The 21,653-nt window shown below is 46.6% G+C and overlaps 1 long non-coding RNA gene across 2 annotated transcripts; it reads right to left on the reverse strand.

Moving 5' to 3' along the window:
- Positions 1-1,931: 1,931 nt before the first annotated feature.
- Positions 1,932-12,641, reverse strand: LOC119974899. 2 transcript variants are annotated; one of them, XR_005462605.1, is made up of 3 exons: positions 12,306-12,641; positions 6,972-7,134; positions 1,932-2,168 (listed from the first exon to the last, which is right to left on the reverse strand). It is a non-coding gene; the product is annotated as an uncharacterized LOC119974899 (long non-coding RNA). The 2 variants fall into 2 exon arrangements; XR_005462604.1 differs by lacking the exon at positions 1,932-2,168 and having other exon boundaries at positions 6,950-7,134; positions 12,306-12,639.
- Positions 12,642-21,653: the final 9,012 nt, after the last annotated feature.

The raw sequence follows: 21,653 nt of genomic DNA on the forward strand, positions 1-21,653 counted from the left end.
CTTTCATTGATTCTTATTGAATTAATCTGCCATGATGAGATTTGAAACCGGGTACTCCTTTAACTTGTCTAATTTCCTGCAAATAAAAGATGTGGCTATGGGTAGCCATATGGGCCCCAGTTGTGCCCACCTTTTTGTAGGGTATGTAGAACATTCCTTGTTGCTGTCCGACTCAGGCCTTCTCCTACAACTCTTTCTCCGTTACATCGATGACTGTATTGGTACTTTATATTGGTCTCGTCAGAACCTGGAAAAATATTTTGTTTCCAATTTCCACCCCTCTCTCACCTTCACATGGTCCATCCCCGACACTTCCCTTCCTTTCCTTGACCTCTCTATCTCCATTTCCAATGAAAGGCTGACCAGCACTATTCATAAAATACCCACCGACTCCCACAGCTATCTCGACTGCAGCTCCCTGTAAGGACTCCATCCCATTCTCCCAGTTTCTCCACCACCATCACCGCATTTGGTCCAATCTTCAAAGTGCTATCTTCAAAAACTTCAAGCACTTTGATCATGTCTGCCTTTTTCCTCAACCATGGTTGACAGAGGTGTGTCTGACCCATGTCCCGCACCTCTGCCCTCACCCCTTCCCCTCCCTTCCAGAACCATAATAGGGTGCCCCTTGTCCTCATTTTTCATCCCACCAGCCTCCACATTCAAAGGATCAGCATCTGGCATTTCCGCCACCACTAGCATGAGACCACCACCAAACACATATTCCCCTCAACCTCACCGCACCCCCCCCCCCCCCCCGACCCCCCCCCCCCCCCGCATTCCACAGGGACCACTCCCTTTGTGACATCCTGGTCCGCTATTCCATCGCCCAACCCTTCATCCTCTTCCCTCGGCACTTTCCCGTGCCATTGCTGAAGATGCAACACCGGCCCTTTACCTCCTTGCTGTCCAAGGGCCCAAACACTCCTTTCAGGTGAAGCAACACTTCACTTGCACCTCCTTCAATTTGATCTACTGTATTCACAGCTCCCAATGTGTTCTCCTCTACATTGGCGAGACTAAACGCAGACTGGGTGACTGCTTTGCGAAACACCTTCGCTCAGTTTGCAAACCTGACCTCAATCTTCTGGGTGCTTGCCGTTCTAACTCCGCACCTTGCCTTCCTGCCCACATGGCCATCCTTGGCCTGCTGCACTGTTCCTGTGAGGCTCACACATAGTGGAAAAACAACACCTCATCTTCCGAGTAGGTACATTCTAGACTCAACATTGAGTTCAACAGCTTTAGGCTGTTGAAATTTTCCTTCCATCTTGATCGCACACACTCCCACCCCACCCCCCAACCCCCCAACACCACTCAGATTTTTGTAGTTTACTGTTTTCCAGGTTCCTTAGCCTGCCCCAGCATAACCCCAATCCTTCCCAACATGGCCATGTTCAGTTTTACTCTCATTAACACATTCTGCTACCTTACCTTTTGCTACTATTAGCACTCTTCATCCCTTCATTCGTCTTGTGTCCATGGCACCTTTGTCAATCTCTATTTTGCCCCGATCTATCCCTGTTCAGAATGCACCACCTCCCCAACTATAATTAATTACATCTTTACCTTTCTTCACTTCTGTGGAACGGGAATTTGGATTTGAACCATTAACTCTGTTGCTCTCCACAGATGTTGCCAGACCTGTTGAGTTTATCCAGCGTTTTGTGTTTTATACCAGAGCATTAACCTGGGTCATAGTTTCATGGTCATCATTTGTCTTGTAATTCCAGATTTTTATTGAATTCAAATTTCCCGATCTGCTGTGGTGGGAATCGAACTCAGGTTTACACAGCATTACCGTGGGTCTCTGGATTAGTCACTGGCCCAATGACAATCCCACTCCGCTACCACCTCCCCTCATGTCCTCCAATTCTGGCCTCATGAGATATCCCAATTTGAATCTCTCCACAGCTTTTTTTTTTGACAAAAATATACTTTATTTGTAAATTTGTGAACATTACAAACATTTTAACGTAGCCATCACACAAAAATGCAATAATATTCAGGTCTTCCACATATATCATTTTCTTCAATTTGATCTTGGGACGTGGCGTCGCAGGCTGTGTCAGCATTTCCCTTGAGGGGGCAGTTAAGAGTCAGCCACATTACTGTGGGTCTGGAGTCACATGTAGGCCAGACCAGGTAAGGACAACAGATTTCCTTCCCTAAAGGACATTAGTGAACCAGATGAGTTTTTCCGACAATCGACATGGTCATCATTAGATTTATTCTTGATTTAATTCCAGATTTTTATTGAATTCAAATATCACCATCTGCAGTGGCGGGATTTGAACCCTGAGGTGCTTCAATACATTTAAAGATATGTTACAGATATTTCAAAATGGTCATTACAAATGGTGCAATGGTATTTAAGTTGTTTACATAGATCAAGTTAAACTCTGAGATGCTTCGATACAATTGTTACATATGTAATATTCACTGAGTCCATTCAACGAGTGTCATACACCCCGCAAACGGCAGCAACATTTATTCTTTGAAAATATAAATTTTCCCCAAGGTGATTTTCCCGTTACCTGTTGCTTGGTCTAATCACTTCTCTTTCGCAGCTTGAGTCACTAAAATTGTTCATTTTCCTTAACTGGCAAACTCATAATTTTCAATCATTTGCAGATGTTTCATTGGAATGTCACCGGTCAGACTTCTGTACAGTGCGTGGCCCCACTCCGACCTATCGATGCTATCCCTCTGCTCCAGCACCAGCCTTCCAGCTATCACCACCTTCTATAACTCCTTTACTTGGCTTATTGATCACAGCTTTCATTGCCCCAACAGATTAAGTTCTTTTCTGCATCCATTGCACCTAATTCCTCTCTCTTGTGCTGCATCTTGGCAAATCTCATTACATTGAATATAAATGCAAGTTGTTGGCAGTGATTTAACGGGACAGATACAGTGCTAATTTATCGCTACTTTTGCCCTATTGTTTGCTCTTGGTGAGAAACCCCCGCCGAGGCCACAGGTCATTTCCTGCATTGCCGAGTTCAGCTCAGCAGGAAAATTCCACCCCGATCTTCCAAACCCCTCAGCCACCCCACAGCAGCCTCCCAAACACCCCCCCACACACTGCATCCAACATACCTCTTGCACGGTCCTCGAGCCCCCCCCCCCTCACATCACCTCTTAAGGGCAAAGCACCCCCAGGTTGCATGGGCAACTGGCACCTGGGAGCCTGGCAGTGCCAGACTGGAAGTGCCCATGTGCCACAGAGAGAGCCAGGGTAACATCTGGGGTCTCTATTTGCCTGGGAGAACCCCCACCCCACCCCAAATGCCGTTATTTTGGTCCATGTATGTGGAAACCAGTGCTAAATGGCATCCTGGCAAGGGGCGGGATTCCCCCCTACCCGGCTGGGCGGGGGTTCCTGGCAGGACAGAGTGGCATGAACCACTCCGGCGTCGGGCCGCCCCAAAGGTGTGGAATCCTCCGCACCTTCAGGGGCTAGGCCCATCCCGGAGTGGTTTGCACCCCGCCGGCCAACGGGAAAGGGGTTTGGCGCCACGCCAACCAGCATCGAAGGGTCTCCGCCGGCCGGCGCAAGTCGGCGCATGTGCGGGAGTGCCAGCGTGTGCTGGCGTCATCCCCGCGCATGCGCAGTGGACTTCGCTTCCGCACCGGGAATGGTGGAGGATCACGGCCTCCGGAGCGGAAGGATAGAGTGCCCCCACGGCACAGGCCCGCCTGCATCCCCCCAAGAACCCCGGAGGCCGCCCGCGCCGCCAGGTCCCACCGGTCAGGGACCTACTCTAATTTAAGCCAGCAGGACTGGCAAAGAACGGGCGGGACTTCGGCCCATCGCGGGCCTGAGAACTCGTGGAGCCCCGAGGCCCATTGAGTCGCGCTGGTCCCCGCCATTCTCCGAGGCGGGCGGCGCGATTCACACCGGGACAATTTTGGGGGGGGGGGGGGGGGGGGGGGGGGGGGTGTGGAGCGGGAGAATTTGAAGGACGGCGGGGGCGGGATTCACGCTGACCCCCGGCGATTCTCCGACCCGGCGGGGGTTCGGAGAATCCTGCTCAAGGTCTCCCAGGTGTGGCCGTTAGTTCCTAGGTACCGGGAGAATCCGACGTAGGCAAATTTAAATGAGCATAATGACATCTCATGAGATTCTATTAAATCTTGCAAGACACTTCGAGCATCACGAATCTTGAGAGAGAGAGAGAGAGAGAGAGGCCTCTCGCGAGATTCAACGGCTTTGTCACAACACTAAGTTAGGCACAACAAGGCCAGTAAATCATTGTCATGCTATGAAAAATCAAAGATAGGAAGATGCTCTGGACAACAATTGGGAGGTAAACCATTTCCTTTTGCTTTAATGGAATTCCGTGGTTTTCCATTAAATCCCTTTCCAAAAAAAAAATGGTCATGGGGGCTCTACCTTTACAGCAATGTCAGAGTTCACCTCTTTGATGCTTCAGATTGAGTCTTCCTTCAGCAGGAAGAGAATCCTGTCAGGAAAGGGCATTTTAGATTAGATTGTGCTCACACGCCTGCAACAACTGTAGCTAGCTCTCTTTATTCAAAAGGATCCTTTGCTATATACATACGTATTTAACTAATGTTAAGGCACAGCAGAAATTGTGCTCTTGACACTTCACCTCATCCTTCAAATTAAGGAACTGGGATTGTAAAGCAGTTCTGGATGACTAAATACAGCGCAAGTAATTACTTAATATGTAGAAATATGACTTGTACAAAATTCAGTCAACTTGTTTGATGGAAAGGCTACTTTTTACAATGCAATGAGGAACACCATTTGTGTCAGTAATGTAATTTACATTAAATTGGGCAGACAGTACCATCTACTGGCAATGTTTTATATACTGGTAACTGGATGTGAGAAGATAAGCAATAAATGTTCAATATAGCAGTGATTATATCAGTTTTGTTTTAAAAAAAGATCAGTGAACTGGATTCACTGCCAGTGACAATAGTGGGAATTTAGACATCCACAATGATTCACAAACGCACACTAAAGGCTGAATATGTCAGTCAACCATTTAGACAGCGACATTCAAAATTGAAAGCGTAACTAGAAACAAACAAATCCAGCAGCTAAAGTAATGGTGCCTGGTATCTGTATACCGACTGGAATATGTCTACACTACAAGACATATCTGGCTTTTACAGTGAAAAGCCCAGTATTCATTCAGCAATCTAAATTCCTAAGGCAGTTGTGTTCAATAAGATGCAATCAGTAGATTGCCACTGCGTTTAGGATATCTGTTCCAGATGACATTCATTGCACATCAATATCAGTCCACAAATCTCCTCAAACAGAACAGACTACTTGGGAATGTTAATGGATTAAATTGAAGAAATGCAGGAAGATTGTGAGACATCTGGATTGATTTGTTTAAAAACGCTTACAATGATCTTATCTATCGTTCCTGTGACAATTAGCCATAAAACGCTCAACGGCACAATGAATCATCACTGTGGGATTAATGAATTTTAATAATGATAGATTATTATGATGATGATGAGATGGTGTATTGTTTTGCCCTTGAAAAGTCCTTAATTGGTTAATAGTGAAAGTCTAAAATAATGGCTGTTACATTGATCATCATGTGATCAAAATCCATTGAAGAGGTTTTGACGGTCATGGTTTGTTACATTGTCAATTTCACTGATATTTGTATTGGTGACGATTACAATGTGAAACAAGGTCAATGAATATCATAGGGAGACATTTAACACTGGAAGGCTGTTGCAAATCTGATTGTCACTCTTGACTACTCAAGACTGATGTTTAGGAACCCTTCCAATTCTGTCAGAGAAGCATTAACTCACAGGGTGGATATTGAAGGCCCAATCAATCTATCACTCTTAGCTCTCAATTGAAAAGCAGACATCCCCTACTCCCAAATGAACACCAGGAGGCTGCCAGTGGTATTTTGCAAAGAGCCACTGATGGGTTAGAAATAGCACAAATATTTAAAAATTGAATGAGAATGGACAGGCTCAAACAAAATGTAAACAACATTAATTCTTCACATCTGCCTGTCTTTCAAAAAGATCTTTTCACATGGGTTTTGAAGGGACGAGAGAAATGCTTCCAACACTTCACAAAATGTTTTAAAATGTTTAAAGCACTCTTGAAAAATATTGTTGAACGGGTTTTCTGTGAAGCAATTCACATTCCACCCTCCATAAAAGAAACTGCAAGTACCTCCTGGAAACAGCGACAAATGTCAGTGAATTGGATTCTAACCAACTTAATTGTGCAAAGTACCGTCAGCATTTGAGGAGACATGTCGGGGGCGATTCTCCGCTCCGCGGATCAAGTGCCCGTGCTGTCGTGAACGCCATCGCGTTTCACAACGGCACGAACAGGGCCCGGGCACGACCTATTCTGGCCCCCACAGAATATCCCTGCGCATGCACGGGGAACTTCTTACGCGCACCGGCCCTGATGCAATATGGCGTGGGTGTTCAGCGGCCGGCCGCGGCGGAATGTAGGCCCGGGGGGGGGGGGGGGGGGGGGGGAGGCCGGCCCGCCAATCGGTGGGCCCTGATCGTGGGCCAGACCCCTTCGGAGGCGTGTCCCCCCCCCGGGGAAGGAGCCCCTCTCCGCCCCCCACAGGCCACCCCCCCGAGCGTTCCCGCAGAGTTCCCACTGGCAGTGACCAGGGGTGGACGGCGCCGGCGGGACCCTGTCATGTCGGGGCGGCCGCTCGGCCCATCCGGGCCGGAGAATCACCGCTCGCTGTTTGTGCCAATTCTCTGAGTGGCCCAGCGCAATTCGCGCAGCGCTGGTTTCGGGGGGGGGGGGGGGTGGGAGAATCGCGTGCGGGGGTCAGGGCGGCATGGCCCGATTCGCGCGGCACTCCGGGGGGAGAATACCGCTCGTCATCTTTTTGCAGGAGGATGGATAGGAGAAAAAAACAGATTCAAGAGATCTGATAGTAGCTAGTCCTTCCAGAGCTTTAGAATAAATATTGTTTTACTTTTTAAAGGTACTTAGTGCAAAATGAATACAGAATTGTCTCTCCCCAGATGACAAATCCATGAATTCTGAAGAAGAATCAGGTTGAACTTGAGATGCTAACTCTCTCCACGGATGCTGCCAGGCCTACTGGGTTTTTCAAACACGTTCTGCTCCATGGGCCCCTGTAACAGAAAGGAAAACATAAAGAAGAAAAGTTTAACCCCTTTTTTATCAAAACAGTTCTCCATTTTGCAGAGAAAAATAATAGTTTCCTCACAAATATAAGACCATAATACCAGAAGACATAGGAGCAGAATTAGGCCACTCCATCCATCGAGTCTGCTCCGCCATTCAATCATGGCTGATATTTTCTCATCCCCATTCTCCTGCCTTCTCCCCATAACCCCTGATCCCCCTATTAATCAAGAACCTATCTATCTCTGCCTTAAAGATACTTAGTGATTTGGCCTCCACAGCCTTCTGCGGCTAAGTGTTCCACAGATTCACCACCCTTTGGCTGAAGAAATTCCTCCTCATCTCTGTTTTAAAGGATTGTCCCTTTAGTCTGAGATGGTGTCCTCTGGCTCTAGTTTTTCCCTACAAGTGGAAACAGCCTCTCCACACCTAGTCTATCCAGGCCTCACAGTATCCTGTAAGTTTCAATAAGATCCCCCCCTCATCCTTATAAACTCCAGTGAGTACAGACCCAGAGTCCTCACCCGTTTCTCATACGACAAGTTCTTCATTCCAGGGATCAGTCCTGTGAACCTCGTCTGGACCCTTTCTAAGGCCAACACATCCTTCCTTAGATACGGAGCCCAAAACTGCTCACAATACTCCAAATGGGGTCTGATCAGAGCCTTATACAGCCTCTGAAGTACAACCCTGGTCTTGTATTCTCGCCCTCTTGACATGAATGCGAACATTGCATTTGCTTCTTAACTGCCAACTGAACCTGCACGTTAACCTTAGGAGAATCGTCAACAAGGACACCAAAGTCCCTTTATGATTCTGATATCCTAAGCATTTCCCCATTTAGAAAATAGTCTATGCCTAAATTTCTCTTTTCAAAGTGCATTATCTCACACTTTTCCACATTGTTATCATTTGCCACTTCATTGCCCACTCTCCTAGCTTGTCCAAATCCTTCTGCAGCCACCTTGCTTCCTCAATAGTACCTTTCCCTCTGCATACCTTTGTATCAAATGCAAACTTAGCAACAGTGCCTTCAGTTCCTTCTTGCAGATTATTAATGTATATTGTGAAAAGATGTGGTTCCAGCACAGACCCGTGAGACACACCACTAGTCACCGGCTGCCATCCTGAAAAAGACCCCTTTATCCCCACTCTCTGCCTTCTGCCAGTCAACCAATCCTCTATCCATGCCAGGATCTTACCCTTAACACCATAGGCTCTTAACTTATTTAACAGCCTTCTATGCGGCACCTTGTCAAAGGCCTTCTGGAAATCTAAATAAATCATGTCCATTGGTTCTCCTTTGTCTAACTTCCTTGTTACCTCCTCAAACAACTCCAACAGATTTGTCAGACATGACCTCCCTTTGACAAAGCCGTGCTGACTCAGTCCTATTTTACCATGCACTTCCAAGTACTTCACGATCTCATCTTTAATAACAGACTCTAAAATCTTACCAATGACCAAAGTCAGGCTAACCGGCCTATAATTTCCCATCTCTGCCTCCCTCTCTTCTTAAACAGTGATGTTACATTAGCCACTTTCCAGTGCTCTGGGACCCTTCCTGCCTCCGGGAATTCCTGAAAGATCATCACCAATGCCTCCACAATTTCCTCAGCTATCTCTTTTAGAACCCTGGGGTGTAGTCCATCCGGTCCGGGTGACTTATCCTTCAGACCTTTCAGTTTCCCGAGAACCTTCTCCTTTGTGATGGCCACTGCACCTACCTCTGCCCCCTGATTCTCCTGGAACTCTGGCATCGCACTGGTGTCTTCCACCGTGAAGACTGATGCAAAGTAACTATTCAGTTCATCTGCTGTTTCTTTGTTTCCTATTATTACTTCTCCAGCCACGTTTTCCAGTGGTCCAATGTCTATTTTTGCATCTCTCTTACCTTTTATATATTGAAAGAAACTCTTCCTATCTTCTTTTATTTTACTAGCTAACTTGCACTCATATTTCATCTTCCCTCCCCTTATTGCTTTTTTAGTTGTCTTCTGCTTACTTTTAAATGATTCCCAATCCTCTGGCTTCACATTAATCCTTGCCACTTTGTATGCTTTTAAGCTGTCCTTGACTTCCCTCGTCAACCATGGATGCCTTGTCCTGCCCTTATCATGTTTCCTCCTCCTTGGGATGAATTTCTGCTGTGCCTCCCGAATAACCCTCAAAAACATCTGCCATTGATGTTCCATTGTCTTCCCTGCTAGTCTCCTTTTGCAATCAACTCTGGACAGCTCCTCCCTCATGCCTTTGTAGTTCCCGTTATTTAATTGTAATACCTTTACATCTGACTCCAGCTTCACTCTCTCTCAAACTGCAGGTTAAATTCTATCATATTGTGGTCACTGCTCCCGAAGGGTTCCTTCACCTTAAGATCCCGAATCAAGTCTGCCTCAATACACATCACCAAATCCAGAATTACCTGTTCCCTCGTGGGCCCTACCACAAGCTGCTGCAAAAATCATCTCTTAAACATTCGACAAATTACTTTGCTTGGGATCCACTACCAACCTAATTTTTCCAGTCCATGTGCATATTGAAGCCACCCATGATTATTGCGATATTGCCTTTTTTACATGCTTTCTCTATCTCCTGATTTATTTTCTGCCCCATATCCTGAATACTGCTAGGGGGCCTGCATATAATTCCCATCAGGGTCTTTTTACCTTTGCGATTCCTCAACTCTACCCACAGAGATTCTATGACTTCTGATTCAATATCGCTCCTTGCTATCGATTTAACTTCATTCCTTACTAACAATGCAACCCCGCCCCTTTTGACCATGTGCATGTCCTTTCGATAGGACGCATATCCTTGTATATTTAGATAGCAGCCCTGTTCCACTTGCAGCCATGTCTCTGTGATACCCACAACATCATGCTGGCCAATTTCAAAGTGCGCGACAAGCTCACATTTTTGTGTGATACTTTTTCCGGATACACTGTTTCATGGTAGAGGCGTGACTTTTGAATCATGGAATCACTGCATTGCAGAAGGACGCCATTCAGCTCATCAATTCTGCCGAGGCCCAATCCCCCACTTTATTCCCATGACATCACCCTGAGAGACAGTTTAGCATGACCAAACCACCTAACCTGCACAACTTTGTACAGTTGGTAGAAACCGGAGCACCCGGAGGAAACCTACATAGACACGGGGAGAACGTGCAAACTCCACACAGTCACCCGAGTTTGAATTGAACTCGGGTCCCTGGCGCTGTGAGGCAGCAGTGCTAACCAGTGTGCCTCCGTGCAGCCCTTGGCTGGTCCAAAAGGCACTCCGGGAATGGAGAGAAAACCAGGCAAGGTGAGGGGCGAAGAGGTGGCAGCCTTCCCCGCGCTTTGGCATTTTTATTACTGGCAGGAAAGGTGGAGGACTGCCTTTGTGCAAAATGAGGTCCTCAAGTGGCCAATTAACAGTCACTTTGGAAGCACTTCGCATCCCTACTGTTAATAAAGAGAGAAAAAAATTCAAATCTTCTAATCTATTAAAAGTAGCTGAAGTCAGTTTTGAGATTTTCGATTTTCTGAATGGAGATTTTCTCCAACTTGAGCGTGCTGTTTGCTGGCTACACGCTTCTGTTTTTGTGGATTTATTTATATAGTTCTGATGACAGGTCCGTGCCCTGAAACATTGGGCATCATTTTATGCCCCACCCCTTGATGGCTTTGATGATGGGGGGGCAATCCATTCGGCAGGATGGTGGCAGGTAAGGTCTGCGCCACCATCCCACTGCCATCCCGATTAAATTCATGGCAGGGCAACAATGCCAACTTAAGGGCCTCATCCAACCGCCGCTGGTGTTAAAGCAGCAGCAGATAGGTCTGTCACCAGGTGGGGAGCCCGATATGTAAACTTAAACAGTGTGTGTGTATGCATGTGTGGCTCATTCAGCAATCCTCTCCCGCCGTCTCTTAGCTCTGGGCCAGGTCGCTCCGTGATCCTGGGCGCAGCAGCCAATGACACCCAGACAGCGCTGCTCAGCAAAAGAGCTGCCGGACATCCTGCCCCAGGATCCTGATCCCGGTGAATGCCCGCCACGTATCTCTTCATCGCCTGCTGATTTCTCACGAGTTGGCGGGCGGCTCCGAGTCCCCAGTTCCCTCCATAAAATTCCCCCCGTTAGCTCAGTTCCTGTCTCCACAGATGCTGACACACATGCTGAGCATGTGCCTTTAAAAAATACAATCCTGGACTGTTTTCAAGCAGCCGCTGACTTCTTTTGGCCTACGGAGTGAATACTGGCCCAGCAAAATGGATCAGGATCAGAGTGGGTTGACCAGTTTCAGGCACCGGGCTCACTCACACCCAGTCCCAGCAGGAAAGCTGTCTCTGAAGGAATCCAGTGCTTAATGTATGCCCCTTCTTAATTTATTGACTGCCACCAACGATCCGATCTGAATGCACTACCCATAAAAACATCTGGATATTATGTGCATTACTTATTTTATTATATAATGGAAAGGTTTAACAAATAATGTTATCTCATTAAGTTGATTCAAACTATCAAAGATTCATCACTAAGCAACTATATTGTCATTGAATAAAAAATATAAATTTTGAAATCAATGTTAATAACCATTAAAATGCACTATTAAAAAGAATTAAGAAAACAATTACTGATCGTTTAATTTTTTAAATGCCAAAACAATCTGTTTTAAAAATGTGCCATTATTTTTTTAATATCCTGGGAATAAATAACTAATTGCAAAATCAGTGCTCCAATATTTGTCTCAATTTAACAATTACAAATATCCCTATTAATCTGTTTGAACAGTTGTCGGGCGAGAATGACCCTCTCGAGGAAACGCTTGTTTGCCTAAAATTACGAAGATTCACTACCCTGGTAGGGCATGACAGGATTTATTCCATAATTCTGTTCTCGCAATGCCAAGCCATGGCTACAGTATTGGATGGAGATAGAGTTCCAACAATAAAGCCCCCGTCCTTCAAATCGCAATCCTGAAAGTTCAGCTCCCAACTGGGAACACAGGAGCATGGAATTAGCTTTCACATTCACCGCAGCCATACAAATAAATCTCGTCCAATTCCCACCATGGGCTCGTGCTGTCGATTCAAGTGGAACATCTATGGGGATGTTACAACTGGTAACAACATTACTGAGTTAGGAAGGAAGAAAAATTATCCCACATACCCAGTCCTGGTCATTATCCAGTGAATTCTGCCAGAAAGCTTGCTTGTGGATGTTGGCCGATTAGTGGACCGGAATTTAGCAGTAATGGCATGTGAACTGAAGTCCTTTCTCAATACACACTGTTTCAGCTGAAAATAAAATGCGGCCACTTAGCAGGGGGTGCCAGCTGGCTGTGATTATCTGTGGGGCCTTACTCAAGCAATTGAAAATGCTTCCAGAAGAGGAAGGAAGCATTCATTTTTTAAAAACCCGTAATAACAATCGCTGTTGTTGCAAAGCACCAATTCTTAGGGGGGGGAGTTTTCGGTCTCGTTCGTCACAGGCGCAAATCCCATTACAGCTGCTAACTCTCGCGCGATAATGGGCCATAATGTGATTTTCTCTGGGGAGATATCAAAATGATCGCTTCCCCATCTCCTGCCAGCAATGTGATCAGGTTCACGCCCAGCGAGGCCATGAACCTGATTATCATCCATTTGCATGCACTTAAATATTCCTAAACCACACTGTATCTTCCGGGAGCGTTAGATGTTCCCCCCTGCTGGTGAGATGTTGCACCAACGGTATCACTACTGTTCTCCAGCAGTCGAGGTGCTCGTACCAGGTCTGCAGAGGCCACTGTAACGCCCGGGTGGTCAGGGACGTGGCTGGCGCCCTGGCAGCGCCAGGCTAACAGTGCCAGTTTGGAAGTGCCAGAGGCAGAGCCAGGGGTCGGTTCCCCCAGGGGAACCACATTAGGGAGGGCTTCCTACTATGTGGGGATGCCAGCGATGGTGATGGGAGGGAGGACACTGAGGCCCGGGTGCCAACAATGGTGGTGGGGGAGTGGCGATGGTGGGGTGGGGGGCTGTGACTCTACTTTGAGATTGGACCACCATTTAGAAATGGCGCCCCAATCTTATGACGGTGCAAAAGAAGCCCCACACCCCACCCGGCTTTCTTTTGACAAAGTATCAGAAGATCTGACGGGAAACGCTGGCTGTTTCCCTGGGGAGAAAAACGCCGGCTTTCAGTCAGGACCTGACAATTTGGACGCGATTTAACTAAAAAAAAAACCAGTCCATTCTGGACGGGATTAGCAGGGTCATTCCCGCCACTTACAGTGCCGAGAATGACTCCCACCTTTAAGGGGGTCCTTAGGACCCCCCGCATTCCACCTCATCTGGGCAGGGCATTCCCGGACCCGATCCTGGGCTCAGGCAAAATGCCAGGTTGGCACCCTGGCAGTGCCAGGGTGACACCAAGGTGGCACTGCCACCTCACTTAACTGAGCGAGACTGTGTCCTGCCCATTCTGGGTGGGATTCGGATACCAGGTCTCACAAGACCTGGTCTGATCTCGCGAGACGTGATGACTGTCAGGGATCCAGGAAGACTCCTCCCCAGGATCTACCGGCCACGTCCCAGTCTGATTCCATCGGGACTCGCCCGATAAATCGCGCCGTTTTCTAGTTTGGGGGAAAGTTCCATCCTAAATTATTGCCTGAGTGCATTAAGGCAGGAAATATACCTGCCGAAAAATTTACATTTTGCGATGAATCTCTACTATGATATAGAAGGCACCATCTTTGCAAATTACGATGATCTACGAAAGATAGCAGAAACTTAAGATTCTATTTATATTTAACATAAAAGGAGCAAAATGGCAATTAATTAAGTAGATGCAAATTGTATTTTTTTTTAAACATCAGTTATTCTTGGTTTTATTGTTCATTTGCAATGCCTCTTTCCGAGTCCATACCATTTAACTGCATTCTGGTATATATAATTTGAGAATGTCACGTTTGAGCTCTCCGGATTTCTATGTGTTTGTTTGTTTTTTTAAGTACATGGAATGATGCCATTCAGGCAAAAGAAAAACAACAGTTATCCTGAGGAGAAAAGCGTAATAAAATATCATGCTGGGGAATAAACTGAATTACACTTATTAACTGCTTAATATAACATGAATATCAATTGCCCTCATTGAAGTTGAATTGATTATACAAAAATTAACATTCTAAGAGTTAGTAACAAGTGTTAATTAAAGCTGTGGCTTCACGTTAAGCAGAACATCTGGTTTGTGATATTAAAAAAAATGGTCTTCACTTAAATGTGCAATCAGCCTTCGGGTGTTTACATAGATCTGCTAAGCAGGCTTTACTGTCACTTGAGTGCTCCAAAACATGACAAGGTAACGGCACTCACCAGTATTGCTGAAAACAGCCTGTGCGATCTCCATCTGCTGTTCATCAATCGACCAAAAAACATAAGCAGATGTTGTAGTGTGAATCTCGGAGTGAGGATGCCCAAAGCGCCCATGCAACAAACTCTGAGCAGAAAAATAAAGCCTCTAAATTTTTAATGGTAAACGTTATCATTTCCTCGAGCCTCCTAAAGGGGTTATAATGGTTAATGGCAGGAAAGCTTAAAATGCAGTCCAAGACAGAGAGGGGAAAAATTATCTTTTAAAACATTTTTTAGATCTTTGGTCGGCTCACAGGGAACCTTCAAAAAAGTAAACAAAATAAACTGAGCTGGACCTCCTGTGGTTTTGATTTTGCTTTCACTGGTTGGTCCAAGGCTGTCGCTGCAAGAGAGAATATGATCATGAGTAAGCAGTCAGGATGTAAACTATGCAACCAGCAGACATTGTTTAGAGGAGCTTTCTGATCATGTGGTGTGAAGGAATTACCTTCCTGTTAACGATAGCTGTTGAATCTTTGAAGGGGGTGGCGAGGACGGTGTCGAGGGTGGTGGGATCCAGGGTCAAGCCAGGATGGGGACTCGCGATTTTTGGGGTTGGGGTGGAGCCGGGAGTGCAGGAGGCGAAAGAGGCCGGTGTGCTGGCCTTTGCGTCCCTAGTAGCCCGGCGAAGGATCTTGCTACAATGGAAGGATGCGAGGCCCCCAAGCGTGGAGACCTGGATCAATGACATGGCTGGTTTCATTAAGCTAGAGAAGGTCAAATTCGCCCTGAGAGGGTCGGTACAAGGGTTCTTTAGGCGGTGGCAGCCTTTTCTCGACTTTCTGGCTCAACGATAGGGTACTGGGACAGTAGCAGCAGCAACCCGGGGGGGGGGGGAGAGGGAAAAGGGGGGGGGGGGGCGACAATGACTATGTTTGTTTATTTAATTTTAATATATTTTAAGTTCTTTTGTTGTTCATTGGGGTTGGGGGGTGGGGGGGATGTGATACATGCGCCGATACGGTCTGGGGGTGTCACAGTTATTATGGGTTATTTTGTTGCATTTCATTGTTTGTCATGTTTTATATTTTCTGTAAAAAATTCCAATAAAAATTATATTTAAAAAAAAAGAATCTTTGTAGCGAACGTTTCGAGTCCAGATGACAAAAACATTGTCATCTGAAAGCATTCAGTGCAACTATCATTTGTAGCAAAGATGTGCTGTTAGATAATTTGGACAATCTGAATTTTCCCTATGATTCCAGAACAGGCACTGGAATGTGGCGACTAGGGGTTTTTCACAGTAACTTCATTGCAGTGTTAATGTAAGCCGACTTGTGACAATAAAGAGTATTATTATTAAATCTGCTGCACGATCCTGTGCTACACCCACAAATAAACTGAACCTACGTTTATTTTACCAGTCATGCAGCTAACATGGAGGTACACCATTGTGAGCAGCAGTGGCTCGCCCTAAACAAAATGGTGAGGATTTGAAGATCACAGGACAAGCCGCAGACAAGATTACATGCTTTACGAGGCTGCATATGAATTGAAGAGCCAAGAAGGCAGAGTCCCTCTATAGACAGTGTTTCAGACAGAGCAATAAGTACCTGATTTGTGGGGTAGCTGGATTGGTGTGATGAATCAGCCAGTCGATTTTGAAGTCAGCAGATGATTTTGAGTTGGACAGCGTAAACTGCATGGCCCTGGTGATGTCCCCAGGTCCCATTCCCACACAAAAGGCAGGTTTCCAATCTGAATCCAAGCTTTTTTGAACAAAGGATGGAGCTGTGCTTTTTAGATTTATTCATCTTGACGCTGGGTAAACAGGTGGTGAAAATGAAGATAGCTATTGGAAAGGAGTTGCAGAAAGCCAATGCTTCAGGCCTGTCTGAGGAGGATCAACCAAAGCTGTGGAACATTCTGGAGGATCAGCTTTGTGTACAGATGAATGTGTAGAATACACCAGCTAAAGCTGGTGGTTCATAGATGACAGACACAAGAATCAATTGGTCAGGTTGGGAGCAGATGCCGCGATAAGGGCAAGGGCTGGGAGATGAGCAGCCGGTTGAATATTGGAACTGGCAGTAGCTCCAACGCCAATTGAAGCTTTCCAGAAATATCTATCGGAGAAAATAAAGAGGTCACAGCATGGCCGTGCTGCTAAAATATGAAGCCATGGTGAGCTGGCCAGCAACAACCGAAAATAAAAATAGAAAATGCTGGACAATCTCAGCAGCTCTGACAGCATCTGTGGAGAATGAACGGAGGTAACGTTTCGAGTCTGGATGACTCTTTGTCAAAGCATTGCCTCCTGAAAGCATTCGGTGCAACTACCAGTGTTGGCACGATGGCCAGGATGCAGAACGCAAGCAAGTCATGTGGAAAGTGTGATCTGCCAGACCTACTGTGAAATGTACGTAGTTAGTTTGTATGTTGTAGATTGTATCACTGAGTTCCAACGATCCAGATACATACCCTTTAGGATTCCTTTATTTTTCTCAGAAAAGTCACATCATTACAAAACCCAGGAAGGTCATTAAACCACCTATGCATTACAGAGAGTCGTAAAAGGTTAAGTTCTTAAATTCTTAAGCTCTCGAACAGAGATTTATTTTTTGTGTAACTAGCTCTTGCAACAACCCGAACATGTATGTGTTTTCACTCTTAACAAATGGAATGTTATCTTGGGGGAAAAATTTGATATTGCTTTAAGAGAGAATGTGCTCATGATTAATGTGCCAGGATGTAAACCATGTGACCAGCAGACATTTTACTTTAGCTAGCAGCATGTGGCGTGAAGTAGTTGCAGCTGTTCTCTCCAGTGGTGAATGAGAAACTGGACCCAGGCCCCCGGGAGGCCATATTCGGGGTGTCGGACCAGCCAGGATTGGAAACGGGTGCGGAGGCAGATGTTGTAGCCTTCGCCTCGTTGATCGCCCGAAGGCGGATCCTGCTGGGATGGAGAGCAACCTCTCCACCCTGTGCCCTGGTGTGGCGGGGGACCTGTTGGAATGCTTGACACCTGAGAAGGTTAAGTTTGAACTGAGGGGAAGGATGGAAGGGTTCTACAATTCATGGGCATTATTCATTATGCACTTTCAAGAACTGGATAACATCGAACATTAGTTTGGGGGGTGGGTGGGAGGGTTGGGGGGAGGGTGGTGGTGTGTGTTAATGGTGACTATGGGTAATCCCTGATTCCTTTTTGGCATTTGTTTATGTGAACATGCGGGCTAATGTTTGGAGTTTGGTGGGAGGATGGGATCGTTATTGATATGGGGATTGACATATTTGTTACTGATTATTGTTTATTGTTGGTGGGTGTAAATTTTGGAGAAAATGTGAAAAAGGAGGAGAATAAAATGTTTTTTAAAAACAATAGCTGTTGAATCTTTACAGTAAATCTGTCTGCTGAGCAATCCAAACCACATCTTCAAATAAACCAAGCCTATGTTTAGTGTTCTGTTATCTACTCTGGGATAACACAGGCTGCAACTCAATGCAGCTTTGACCAAAAGACACTCCAGACTTTGAAGTAAGTTCAATGTGATTTATTGAACCATTATCACAGTTCTCTATGAGTTCAACTCTCCGGCTAATCTTGCTATAGTAACTCAGTCTAACTAACCAGTCTGCTCTAAGTCACGTGGTGGGTGTGATGCTTCTGATCTGCCCCTGTCCTTCTCTCTAAGTGTCGCCTTTGGAAAGAGAAAGAGCATGTGTGCCATGATCTTTTATATGGGTTTTGTAATGCCCCCTTGTGGTAGTGCCACCTCTGTGTGTCTTGACTGCCCATTGGTCGTGTCCTATTCTATGTGTTCATTAGCTGTATGTCTGCATGTCATGATGTCTCTGGTGCTCCCTCTAGTGTTTATTTAGTCGTAGTGTATTTACATTAACCCCTCGTGTATTTACAGTGATGCATATCACCACATTTAGTTTACCATTCCTGTGTGAAATTTGTAAGTTTATGTGAAGCAAACACAAAAATACAACAGCCCACATTAAAATGGCTGGAATACAGGAATATTTTTAGCAAGAGTGAGATAGTAAAGACCTAGCTCACCTGAATCAACACTGAAATTCATCAAAAAGAACTTTCAAACTCTGCAACGTAAGAAAGGTCTTGCCAAAATAAATAGCCTAAGCAAGTGGACTTAGCTCGCAAGCGAACTGTCATTAGTTACTGGAAGAAATAAAGGAGGAATAATGAACGTAAAGAAATAGCTTCACTCATTGAGCTTAGGTTATCTCGAACATGAATTTATTTCAGATTGCAGTGTGCAGCTTTAAAGTGTCATCACAGGACTTTGGTAGGGCACAGCTTTGCAGCCATGATGATGATGATGCTGGATTCTCCTGTTACGTTGACAGATTAGTGTTCAGCAAAATAAAAAAGACCAGTTCACACTCTAGGTTGATGTCATCTCACGTGTGGTTTTAAGCCAAATTTCAATCTCATATTCGATTGCAAATACTGCATATGATGTCAGTTTTGGAGGGATGGATGAAGGAATTGACTTTGCGCCGCACTCACTTTGACTGATGGCATTTGACTCTCTTCTCAAATGTTGAAGACGCTTGGTGACAGAGACTTCTCCGTCTGGGTCTGCCCAGGGTTGTTTTTTCCCCCCCCCATGTGTTAGGATCCAGTTAACAGGCCTCGAGGTCGACTTTCAGATTGTCTTTATATCTAAGATTGTGACGTCCTGTGCTACGGGTTCCTATGTTCAGCTGGCTGCCTTTGGTGTGCGGGAATCCTCTATGCCAGGGTTTCCCACACTTTTCATGCCGCAGAACCCCTAGTGACCTCCCAAGTGTATCAGAGAGCCCCAAACATTCTCACAATGTCGACAACCTTTATTTGCTGCGAAATTGGTGCAAAAACAGAGATTAAATACAAACAAGTCTTTTCCAGCGAGATCAATGCAAATATTAGGAATTAGAAATATACGGTTTCCAGCTTCATGACCCCCTGTACCTTTTTTCATTTTTAATGGGAGGAGCGATGCTGGAAAGCTGATTCTCATATCAGATACATGCACATTTCTCCCCCTCACACACACCCACATCTCCCACTATCTCACCCACACATACACAGACATCCCCCTCTCTCACACACTCATTACTCTCTCTCACACACACATCCCCCTCTCACACACACACATCCCCCTCTCTCACACACTCATTACTCTCTCTCTCACACACATCCCCCTCTCTCACACACTCATTACTCTCTCTCACACACACATCCCCCTCTCACACACACATCCCCCTCTCACACCCACATCCCCCTCTCACACCCACATCCCCCTCTCACACACACATCCCCCTCTCACACACACATCCCCCTCTCACACACACATCCCCCTCTCACACACACATCCCCCTCTCACACACACATCCCCCTCTCACACACACATCCCCCTCTCACACACACATCCCCCTCTCACACACACATCCCCCTCTCACACACACATCCCTCTCTCACACACACATCCCTCTCTCACACACACATCCCCCTCTCTCACACACACATCCCCCTCTCTCACACACACATCCCCCTCTCACACACACATCCCCCTCTCACACACTCATTACTCTCTCTCACACACACATCCCCCTCTCACACACTCATTACTCTCTCTCTCACACACCCCCCCCTCACACACACATCCCCCTCTCACACACTCATTACTCTCTCTCACACACACATCCCTCTCTCACACACACATCCCCCTCTTACACACACATCCCCCTCTCACACACTCATTACTCTCTCTCACACACATCCCCCTCTCACACACACATCCCCTCTCACACACACATCCCCCTCTCACACACACATCCCCCTCTCACACACACATCCCCCTCACACACCCACATCCCCCTCTCACACACACATCCCCCTCTCTCACACACTCATTACTCTCTCTCACACACTCATCCCCCTCTCTCACACTCATTACTCTCTCTCACACACATCCCCCTCTCACACTCATTACTCTCTCTCACACACACACATCCCCCTCTCACACACACATCCCCCTCTCACACACACATCCCCCTCTCACACACACATCCCCCTCTCACACACTCATTACTCTCTCTCTCACACACCCCCCCCCCCTCACACACACATCCCCCTCTCACACACTCATTACTCTCTCTCACACACACATCCCTCTCTCACACACACATCCCCCTCTTACACACACATCCCCCTCTCACACACTCATTACTCTCTCTCACACACATCCCCCTCTCACACACACATCCCCCTCTCACACACACATCCCCCTCTCACACACACATCCCCCTCTCACACACACATCCCCCTCTCTCACACACATCCCCCTCACACACCCACATCCCCCTCTCACACACACATCCCCCTCTCTCACACACTCATTACTCTCTCTCACACTCATTACTCTCTCTCACACACATCCCCCTCTCACACACTCATTACTCTCTCTCACACACACATCCCCCTCTCACACACACATCCCCCTCTCACACACACATCCCCCTCTCACACACACATCCCCCTCTCACACACACATCCCCCTCTCACACACACATCCCCCTCTCACACACACATCCCCCTCTCACACACACATCCCCCTCTCACACACACATCCCCCTCTCACACACACATCCCTCTCTCACACACACATCCCCCTCTCACACACACATCCCCCTTTCACACACACATCCCCCTCTCTCACACACATCCCCCTCTCTCACACACATCCCCCTCTCACACACTCATTACTCTCTCTCACACACATCCCCCTGTCTCACACACTCATTACTCTCTCTCACACACATCCCCCTCTCACACACTCATTACTCTCTCTCTCACACACATCCCCCTCTCACACACTCATTACTCTCTCTCTCACACACACCCCCCTCTCTCACACACATCCCCCTCTCACACACACATCCCCCTCTCACACGCACATCCCCCTCTCACACGCACATCCCCCTCTCACACGCACATCCCCCTCTCTCACACACACATCCCCCTCTCACACACTCATTACTCTCTCTCTCACACACACCCCCTCTCTCACACACATCCCTCTCTCACACACACATCCCTCTCTCACACACACATCCCCCTCTCACACGCACATCCCTCTCTCACACACACATCCCTCTCTCACAC

The sequence above is a fragment of the Scyliorhinus canicula genome, chromosome 12, assembly GCF_902713615.1.
Source record: "Scyliorhinus canicula chromosome 12, sScyCan1.1, whole genome shotgun sequence".
Lineage (NCBI taxonomy): Eukaryota > Metazoa > Chordata > Chondrichthyes > Carcharhiniformes > Scyliorhinidae > Scyliorhinus > Scyliorhinus canicula.